Raw genomic sequence first — 11168 nt, 5'->3', positions numbered from 1 at the left:
GAGTTCTACCCACCTCTTTCCCGCCTCTTTTTTCACAAGTCTTTTTTTTGTTTGTTTTTGTTTAAATCCTTACTGAAAGGAAGCCCTTTGGTTTGGAAGGGAGATTCCATTTTATTAGGCAGTCCTGCAGAGCTGGAGGTAGATATCAATTTGTGGACACAGAAATAACTCGAGGTTCCATCCACCCTGAGTCTTGGCCCCGGGTTTTACTGGGTGTGTCCTACAAATTTGTAAGCGTGGGCTCGGAGGACATTAAAAACATCACCCAATATCTTCAGGATCAGTGCAGCTGATGATGTCATGCTGTGAGCTGATGTGTGTGGCATGTTGTCACAATACATCAAGACAAGTCAAGCCCTTTGTCATGGCGGATAGCGCTTTAGAGGTGGGACCCATAATTCTACTGATGGGAATTGGGTTTTGCCCAAGACCAGACAAAAGCTTTTCGCACATTCAGGCAGCCAAGTACAAGGGCACAGCTTTAGCTCCTTGCAGAGGGATTTTTCAGCATAACGCCCATCAACATTGGTGAGGATTGTACGGCTAAATCCCAAGATTGCCATTCTTTGCTACTGCTTTCAACAGTCTATTTGAATGTTACTTATGATTGATGTTATGGGTAGAAGAAGGCACAAACAGTGGAGGATGGATGCTGTTTCCCCGTGTGATTCCCCCTCTCTGCCATGCTAACGGAACAACTTTATTTTTCTTTTCTTGTTACAGAAATTCAGAGGAGTGTGAATGTACGACCTATTGGATGTGAACTCCTTCTTCTAAAGCAGACTTGCAATACCCTAATCTCTCGCTTGCCTGGGGTAAGTAAAAAAAAGCCATTAGCATGGCAAAGGGAGGGCAAGTGGATTTTGTGCCTGGGCTAGTACATTTCTGTGCTAGTTTTGTAAGCTTGTCCTGCAGGATTAGGATTTGAAGGGCATGACACATGTAATTAGAAAGACGTTGCTAAATGAATACCTAGATTGACAGGTCTGCCTTGTCTGCTGAGTGACTTGGACCTAACAATAGCTCTGCTGTCCTTAATGTTCCTGTTACCTGAACAAGCACTTCCTGCTAGAGAGAACTAGAAGCCCATGGATAATTAACACAATCCTCAATCATTCATGTACAATATAATAATGTGATAAAAGCAGGAGTTAATGGATAAAAAAGAAACAGTACTGACCCTGACTTGGAGTTTGGTTCTCTTTTGTGATGCACTACGCAGATCTGCATGTCCCTATTTCTGTCAGTCTCATTTGTGTACTGTGGCATCAGAGCACAATCGTCCAGACTCAAATGCAAACTACTCCAGACATTGGATTATCTGAGCACTTTTACCAGATGTAAATAATGCAGGTGAACGATCTACACCAAGTCCTGCTTATTCCCTTCGCATCTCTAGAGTCAGGCGAGATGGGTTAGAACTTCATTTTTCTCTTCTTGTCCTTCTGGTCTCATTCTTCCTTGTTTTCCTTTGCCCTGTTCTGAGAGCGGGCAAAGCAGGCTTTTTGTGTGTGCATACCTTTTATCGGAAAGATGTGTCCGAGAGATAGGTTTTAAGGTTTGTCCCCCAGGTGGCTGTTAAATTCCGTTACCTCTCACTTGTTCCCACAGTGAGTCATGAGTCACCCAGGAAAGCGTGGGAGAAATTTGAGTGGTCCTGCCACTTATACTGAGAGATCATAACAAGAGAGGGTGGAGATCATCTTATATTTCATCTTCCTCAGGTGGTTAAATATCAGAGAAATACACATGATGGAAGAAGCCCCATCGCTTGGGACTTATAAAACTAAAATGGGCAAGACCCTAGAAAATGTGCTCTGCATTGGCCAGGAGACAGGTTGGATGCTCTTAATGTGTGCTTTCCATAGGGAAGCTGGCATCCCACTATGATATTTCATAGTAATAGGGTAGGAGCTTGGAAAAGCATCTGTCATCCGCTCTGAGAGAGACAGGAATTGTCAAGGGGACTTATTCCCAGAGTCACCTCGGCATGTGTTTGTTCTTTCACGGGATCTCAAAAGCTCCAGCAACTCTCTGCTTAGATCTTCAAAGCAAAATATGTCAATGAAAGGACACAATCTACAGTGTGACCCCTTGATCTTTTTGATCTTGAACAATCAATTAAATCTAAGACTGTGTCATTCCCCACATTGCAAGGACTATTAATAAACTGAGGTGCCACATCAGTGATACAGCTAGATTTCCAACCTTTTTCTTTGAATGGCTCTGGCCTTTCGGGCTGGGTCAGGGTCAGATTATTTACAAAGGCTGCTCCGTAGATCTGCCTGCCAGGACGGATGTTAACGTTCTAATATTATTGCATTGGTGAAAGAAAACGATGGTGAACTCTCGTCCAGATCTCCTCTCTAGCGTTTAAAGGGATGGTAAAACCCATGATGATGATTCATTGGATGTGCATTGTGACTTCCACCTGAGGATCTCATGAGTGCTTAGTGTATATCATGAGAGACAGGTGAGTCCTGTGAACCGGACTTTGGAGGCACAGCAAAGCAGTAGCGGAGCTGTGAATATAACCCAGAAGTCCTTTGTTCCAGCTTTAATGCACCCTCGTTGGTGTCAGTTTTGTAGTACTGTGTGAATGATTTTGCAACTGAAAATGTGTATTTTTTCCCCCATTCTATTTCGGCTACGCCCACAAAGGAAGATATCTGAGGATTCTTCTAATCTCTGTACCCTGCAAAGAAAACCTATTTCCTTTCACACGCTTAAGAACAGAAGTCTCGTTCTGAGTGCCCGTGAACACAATTTATATTTGTTGCTTAACAAAGCCCTACCAGATCCTGGTCTGTTTTGACGAGCACCGTGTAGCTAGCTTGGTATGAATGTTCTGTGAGCACTTTGGGAATCCCGAGCACAGATGGGCGGTTGGTTGGGTTTTCCCCATTCTTAATGTTCATAGAAACAGTTCCTAGATGGCTCCATCCTGACCATTTCCACAGAGGGAGTATGCAGAGGTCAAGGTCAGTTTTGGGTTACCAGTGAGAGAAGTTAATGGCATAGGAGCCCAGTTTCTGTGGTTCCATGAATGCTGCCAAAGCCTTCAAAAGCACAGAAGTCGCAAGCCAGTGGGGGATTTTGAAGGGAAAATATCAGGTAGTGGAGGTCAAAAATGTATAATTTGGAGTTAAAAAAACCCACACCCTTTAATAGAATTTTTAAATAATTATTTCTAATATTCAGTTAAAACAATTCTTTTGGGGTGAGTTTAACCACTCATCTGCAGTGTTTGCAACCTCAGACGCTACATATTGGACGGGAACTGGCTTGTGTTTGTGAGGTGGCTCAGTAGATAATGTATTTATCCTCCCAACACCCCTGGGAGGTGGGGAGGTGCAGTTATCCCCATTTTACAGCTTAGGAAACTGAGTTACGGAGCAGCTCAGTGACTTGTCATACAGGAAGGTGGTGGACAAGTTGGGAGTGTCGCTTCTCGGCCTTTTGGCAAAGGTCAAGCGCAGTGCCCAGAGACCCTAACCAAGGTCCGGGTCCTTTTGTGCTAGGTACTGTACAGATGCATAATAAGGAGACTGTTCATTCCCTGAAGAGCTGACAGTCTAAGTTGGGGTTCTCAAACTGGGGGTCAGGACCCCTCAGGGGGTTGCGAGGTTATTACATGGGGGGTTGCAATCTGTCAGCGTCCAACCCAAACCCTATTTTGCACCAAGCATTTATAATGATGTTAAATATATTTTAAAAAGTGCTTTTAATTTATAAGGGGTGTCACTCAGAGGTTTGCTACGTGAAAGGGGTCACCAGCACAGAAGTTTGAGAACCACTGGTCTAACTAGACAAGACAGACAAAAGGTGGGAGTTGAAGCAGCAGTACAAAGAGGTGAAGTGATTTTTCCAAGGTCATACAGCAAGTCTTAGAACCCAGTTCTCCAGAATCTGGAAACCTTCCTTCCTTTACCTAAAATGACGGGTCTCTCCTCCTTGTTGGAACTGAGTCGGAAAAAAAAAACACAGAAGTTTTTTTAAAAAAAGAAAAGAAAATCAGAGTTTTAAAATTCCTTTAGTTTTAATAATTGAGGGCCAGATCCCCGGGTGGGGGGAGTGTGTGTGCGGGGCTCCAAGCATTGTAACCGGTAATTTAATTACCCTTTGACAGACCTACTTGCCTTTCTCCTGAAACTGACGTCTGAGGAAAGTAGGATGTCAAAGCACTCAGGTGCGTTATTGCAGAACATGACCTTAGCGCTGAGTTTAGTCACACAGCATTCTTCACAGGTGAGGTGGTTGTCAAAGGTAGATCTACTTGGACAGTCTTGCTGCTTATGGTGTGTAGAGGGAAAAGTTTCTAGTGCCTGGCTATGTTACATGGCCCAGACGGCCAGCAAGCTTTGCTTTTTTTAGAAGGAGAGAATTAACGTTAGCAGCAGGGGGTGATAGTCACTTTGAATTAAATACCGGGAAGGCATGGGAAAATGGCAGGGTTAAAAGACCCCCATCTATTGCACGAATAGATAATTCCTCTTCAGAACCATGTTTAAGATGCCATGTCCATAAATACTAGTAAGGCTCTTTGATTCCAATTTTCAGGTAAGATGAACATTTTATTGAGTATTCTGTCTGTCACATTCAATACTTTAGTGTGCCATCCTCTCAGGCTTATTAGCATAATTGCACTGCTTAAGCAACAATAAAAAATTCAACAGTAAAATAGCAGTTAGCACAGGCAATTTGTTATCAAAAGCTTTTACTTAAGGACAGGTTCACCGCATATTTATTAGTGAGTTAGTGTTATACATTATTTTTATTTAGAAAAACAAAAAGGGAAAATGTTTTTAGGAGAGTTTAAAAAAAAAATAAAAATGGTAAATTGGAAAGCCTGAAAATTGGTCACGGCTTCTTTTTCTGTTATGTAAAAGCTCGACCAATTTACACATGTAGTGGAGAAGAGATTATAGAACTAACTTGAGTTTCGTTCCTCTTCTGAGCAAAATGACAGCAAAATCTTTTTATGTCTGCTAGGATGGCTTGGATAAATCTCTTGGCAGTTTTTTCTCTGTTCCAACCCCTTCTCCAGCCTCAACAAAATTCTTTCCCTTGCTATTAAGGAGAACCATGAGAGCCACTGAAAAACACTTGTGCACTGAGGTGCACACGTCAGTTACACTGGTGTCAGCCTCTGTGTTGTGGCTGGAGGCAGAATCAAACCTGTTAGTTGCTTGAGGAAGGGGTGGACTCACCTCCTAGACAGCTTGCCAGCCTGTTCCTGCCTCAACAGTGCCTGAGACACTTTGAAAAGATTAATCATTCATTTCTCATTAGGATACTTGTGAAGCTCTCTTTAAAGTGGGTGTGATGCTTGTGGGGAAGGAGGCTACGCAGTGCTAGCTGGTTCTCAGTTCAGTTCCCGGAGGACCAGTGTCTACGTCATAGAAGTGCCGCTATCTTTTGCACCAATTTGTTGTCTTTGCTGGCAGTCTAAGAAAATGAGGGGGTAGGGACTGAATGGGCCAGGCAGGCAGATTTTTCCCCTTGGTCCTAGGTGTTTCTAGAGTAGAGCTGACATGCACTGGCAGAGGGCAGTGTGTGGACTGCAACATTACTGACCACTTGCTTTCTTCTTTCAGAGTAGCAGCCGTGTTAGTCTGTATCCGCAAAAAGAACAGGAGTACTTGTGGCACCTTAGAGACTAACAAATTTATTAGAGCATAAGCTTTTGTGGACTACAGCCCCTTTGCTTTCTTCTCGCATTCTATGATGAAATTGGAAATGGTCCATTTCCAGGACATATTTAACTGAGGTGTGCACATGCAGATGTCCCTACACAAAAAAGGCTTACTGCAGAGGGGTGGGAGAAAGAGACAGGATCTCACATTTTCCACAGGTGATTTTATTATTTAAAAAAAAATAGCCATTTTTGTCATAATTTACCAGTGATGGAAATGCATGGAAGAAGGGTGCAAAATTACACACACATGGGAGAAGAGTGCAAAATTACACCCCACCCTCACCCGCACCAATATAAAAATGTTCTAATGGAAAAAACCCACCGGGTGAAAACAGGAGTTTTGCCCAGTTTACGTGATGAAAGCCAGCTGCTCATAGAATCATAGAAATGTAGGACTGGACAGGGCCTCAATAGGTCACCTAGTCCAGTCCCCTGCACTGAGGCAGGACCAAGTATTATCTAGACCATCCCTGACAGGTGTTTGTCCAACCTGCTCTTAAAAACTTCCAATGACAGAGATTCCACAACCTCCTTAGGTAATTTGTTCCAGGGCTTAACTATCCTGACAGGAAGTTTTTTCTAATGCTCAACCTAAACTGCCCTTGCTGCAATTTAAGCCCATTGCTTCTTGTCCTATCCTTGGTGGTTAAGGAGAACAATTTATCACTCTCCTCTTTATACACTTTTACGTAGGTGATGATTGTTATCATGTCCCACTGCCTTCTCTTTTCCAGATTAAACCATTTTTTCCAGTCTTTCCTCATAGGTCATGTTTTCTAGAACTTTAATCAGTTTTGTTGCTCTCCTCTGGACTTTCTCCTTTTTGTCCACGTCTTTCCCGAAGTGCAGCGCCCAGAACTGGACACAGTACTCCAGCTGAGTCCTTCTGAGTACTGAGCAGAGCGGAAGAATTACTTCTTGTGTCTTGCTTACAACAGTCGTGCTAATACAGCCCAGAATGATGTTCAGGTTTTTGTGCAATACTGTTGACTCGTATTTAGTTTGTGATCCACTACAATGTCTGGATCTTTTTTGCTGTACTCTGTCCTAGGCAGTCATTTCTCAATTTGTATGTGTGCAATTGATTGTTCCTTCCTAAGTGGAGTACTTTGCATTTGTTCTTATTGAATTTCATCCTATTTACTTCAGACCATTTCTCCAGTTTGTCCAGATTGTTTTGAATTCTAATCCTGTCCTCCAAAGCACTTGCAACCCTGCCCAGCTTGGTACTGTCTACAGACTTTGTAAGCATACTCTCTATGCCATTATCCAAATCATTTATGAAGATATTGAATAGGAAATTTCCATCTCCAGGGCTGCCAGTTGGCTCCTTTCAGAAATGTTGGAAAAGCCCGGGTGGGGGAAATCAGAGATGTATTTTTCAAACGTGCTTTTCTAAGTGATGTGGATCCTTTGGGGGTGATGTTGAAATGAAAGACATTAGTATATTTGCTTCAGATGCCCCTCACCCCATCTTCTCTCACAGGTGATGTTCCTAAAATCTGGAGCCTTCTTAAAGGTTCCTTCACTGGTGTGTGCATTGTTTTGATTCTTCCCTTCACCTCAAAGAGTCAGTTGTCCCTCTTTCCCTCTCTACCAGTTCTCTGTGGATTGTCCCCCTTGAGTGCCTTTACTTAGACTCCTCTAGGGGTCCCTCCACCCACCCCTACATCCCCATCCCCGCTCCTTCTCACCATCGAAACTTGGGAGTGTCTCTATTCTTTCACCCCGGCCTGCAGAAACTCCCCCTCTGTTGGATCTCAGCACATGTTGACTTACCCTTGTATCGACAGACCCTCAGCCTTGTGTTACTCTGCTCTAGGGATCACTCTCCCCCACCGTGGCGACGGATGTTAGCTCTGGAGACGACGGACATTCATTTCATGGTGAACTATTTCTGTGATGTCAAAGCATTTAAAGAAGAAGATCGGTGATGAAACTATAAAGATGTGCACAGTGGCGTCTCATGATCTGGGTGGAAAGGGGGTAATACCACTTACTTCACACCTCATGGAGGTTAAGTCCGTTAATGGCTATTAGCCAGGATGGGTAAGGAATGGTGTCCCTAGTCTCTGTTTGTCAGAGGGTGGAGATGGATGGCAGGAGAGAGATCACTTGATCATTACCTGTTAGGTTCACTCCCTCTGGGGCACCTGGCATTGGTCACTGTCAGTAGACAGGATACTGGGCTAGATGGACCTTTGGTCTGACCCAGTATGGCCGTTCTTATGTTCTTATGTCCTTCCCTCCCCTCCCCTGCCCCCCCAATCTGATCCCTTGTTTAAACTAATCCTGATGAGGGAGAAGTGAAGGTAAATTTGCTCCAGGGCAGAAGCTGCTGTTCATAGTGAAACAGGATGTGCAAGCAGGTTGTGGAATTGGAAGGGGAGCCCATGGAAACAGGTGAAACTAACTGGGTACATATTAGAGAAGTGATGAGCTTGTGAAGCCCTGTTTGCAAACATGCTCCTCTGTGAATGTGTGAACTTTTTAAGGTGCAGATCATTTCAGTTCCCCTTTTCGGGTGCAAAAACACTTGTTTAGATATGAATTTTGTCTTTAAACCCCTTTATGGATATGAATGTTGTGCTCCTTTATGGCTCTCTCTTATGAAACCAACTGGTACTGTACAATATTTAGACTTTCATATCAACTCAGACACTGACCTTGGTAACGTTCCTGGGAAAATGCTGATGTACACGGAACCCAACTGCAGTTCAGGGAACTTTGCACTCAAAGGAGAGTTGGCCATGTTCAGAATTGGGATTGGCACATTTCCGGGCACGCTAGGCCTTCACTGCAAATGGGCTGTTACTGTAGCTGTGGTAATTATGAACAGGTTCCATTGAACAGTCCTGGAGCCTTCAAATGCCACTTGTTTTGTTGATGCTCAAGTCTCTTTTTTTATGGTGCCCAGACTTGGAGCAGGAGTTCATTCAAGGAAGTCCGATGGCCTGCATTATGCAGGAGGTCAGACTAAATGGTCACAATGGTACCTTCCAGCCTTGAAATCCACGAATCTCCTTGGTGACCTGAGCACGTCTCAGGATTACATAGCATGCATATAACAATACTATTATGATTTGGACTATGGTAGTGCCCGGAGGCCCCATCCATTCTGCTAGGCACTGTACGTACACAAAGAGCCAGTCCCTGCCCGAAGAGTTTACAGGCCAAATAGGGAAGAGAGACTAAGGGGTAAGAGGGAAGACAGAGACCAAAGTGACTTGTCTAAGGTCACACGGGTCAGTAGGTGAGCTGGGGATAGAATCCAGGTCTCCTAACTCCTAGTCCAGTGCCCTGTGCACTGGACCATGGTGCCTCAGACAGACTTTTTCTCTCCTTTTTTTCCACTCCAGTCAGCCAGGCCTGGGCTTACTGACTGGTGGGATTATTACAGGCCAGCTGCTTGAAATGGATTTTGCCTGCTGCTCTGAAGCTGCTGAGGTTGATACTCATCCCGATCTTATCTAGGAGCGAGTCCAGATTCATGGACCGGTCACTGAGAAAGCTCTGTATCCTCCCTGGAGGTTGGCCATTCCATGTTTCCAGTGGCTGTCAGAGGTCACGATCACTCAGGGAACTTGAGCCAGTCTCATGAAGCTGAGGACCGAAACCTGCTGGTTTGGGGAGCCATATTGGAGTTTGGCGCACTGGGACAGTGGGCTCTCAGCAGGCCTTGTTTCCAAGTAGATGGGCTTCTGTATGAAACCACGGTAGCCCTTATTTATTTTTCTTAAGGTCGACAGTTTCATTCCTCGGGGCAGAACGGTACAATAATAAGGCATGGAGGGCCCAGGCCCGTGGATTGCCATGTTGAAATCCAGCCCCAATAGGATGGGGCACAATCTGCTTGCCTGTCCTCAGGTGAGAAGGGTGTTTCTTGTGGCGTTGGCTCTTTGGGTATTCAAAACCTGGGAGGTTTCCAGGTGGGCACCAATGCTTCAGAGTGTCTTACTGGTCTGAGGACAGTCACCCTCAGAGGGAGGTCATGTCACAATGGTGTGAGGTCTTTGAGGTGCTGTAGGTGGGGTTTTCTGAGCTGCAGGGTGAATCCCATTGATTAATGTTGAGCTCTTGTTTTAAAAAAGAAACATGCAGTCCATTCTGCAGGACAGGTTATATTTTAGGGCCCTGAGGCTGCATATCACAGGAGCTGTCGTGAAAGCTAGGAAGTACCCCTTGCGATGGACAGTTGTGTATTTGAGGACTATAGGGTCAACTTCTGCAGTCAAATAAACACATACTTGTGTGCGCCTCCAATCAGCTTTAGTGAGGGAAGTGCATGCATACTTCTCTAAAGTTAAAATGTGACTCAAAGAATTTAGCAATGATAAATGCCCTCAAAATTCTTACTCTGGAATTTGTAAAGCTTGAAACATCTGTTCCCTAAAATGCTTTGATCGTGTTGTGGGGCTTTTAAAAATGATACTTAAGGATCCCACTCATTTCATGAAGGCTGTGGGATTCCTTTCAGTGCCCTTTTAATGTAGCAAACCGACAAATTTCACAGTGTACATTACATGACTCAAAAGACATATTTTAATGGTTAGGATCAACCAAACAGTCTTTTATAAGGTGCTAGAAACGTTCCAGTTACATACCCGAGGAATCAAAGAATTTCCACTTACTTTTTAGTTTGTGGGAGCTGTACTTGAAAAATCTCAAGAATCTGGGGATGTCTTGCGAAGAACTATATTCAAAACTGAAACAAGTTCCAGGAAAATCAACTCCTAAACATTTGGAAATATTGATGGCAGGAAAGTAGATTTTGTTTGTTTGTTAGTTTTTCTTCCAAGTGGGACTGCAGAGTTGGGTCTCTCCATGCACAAAACTGCATGTTTGCAAATACGTGTGCTTCTAGCACATTGAAATAGCTCTTTTTCTTGGTGCCTTTTTCTTTGTGATTAGTAACTTTCTTAGTCGCCTGCTTTTCTATGGAGAATCAAACTTCCTCCTTTTTTCAGCACGTGAGGCGACCTCTAAATGCCGATCTACATGTAGCTTTGGATTTATGGCCAACTGAAATGTTGCACATCTGTCTGTAGGCTTCTGTGGCACTCTCAGAGCCATGTTCTGCTGTTACACCTCCGAGAGCTGGTATTTAGCAGGAATATTTCCTGATTGAGAATGTCCTTTTGGCTGGATCTAAATTTTATGCTGTAAAATGTTCCATGCCTGTCTACGCATGGAGGGAGGGAAAGCTCAGTGGTTTGAGCATTGGCCTGCTAAACCCAGGGTTGTGAGTTCAATCCTTGAGGGGGCCACTTAGGGATCTGGGGGAAAATCAGTACTTGGTCCTGTTAGTGAAGGCAGGGGGCTGGACTTGATGACCTTTCAGGGTCCCTTCCAGTTCTATGAGATAGGTATCTCTCTCTCTCTCTCTCTCTCTCTCTCTCTCTCTATATATATATATACACATACACCTGAGCTCCTTTAGCTTGACTTCTCAGTGATACAGCTGAACCAT

General features: G+C 44.1%; 1 protein-coding gene across 17 annotated transcripts in view; it reads left to right on the top strand.

Moving 5' to 3' along the window:
- LPP (LIM domain containing preferred translocation partner in lipoma) overlaps nt 1–11168 on the top strand; it is a 438751-nt gene that overhangs the window by 95130 nt on the left and 332453 nt on the right. For 16 of the 17 annotated variants that reach the window (XM_065557534.1, XM_065557541.1, XM_065557546.1 and 13 more), the window contains one exon: nt 724–815. The exons of the other annotated variant lie outside the window; for it this stretch is intronic. The gene's annotated coding sequence lies outside the window, so the exon portion shown is untranslated. The remainder of the gene's footprint in view (nt 1–723; nt 816–11168) is intronic. 17 annotated transcript variants of the gene reach the window in all.

This window comes from Chrysemys picta, chromosome 9 (assembly GCF_011386835.1).
Source record: "Chrysemys picta bellii isolate R12L10 chromosome 9, ASM1138683v2, whole genome shotgun sequence".
Lineage (NCBI taxonomy): Eukaryota > Metazoa > Chordata > Testudines > Emydidae > Chrysemys > Chrysemys picta.
Note: the sequence above shows the minus strand (reverse complement) of the source record. Positions and strands in the feature narration are given on the sequence as shown.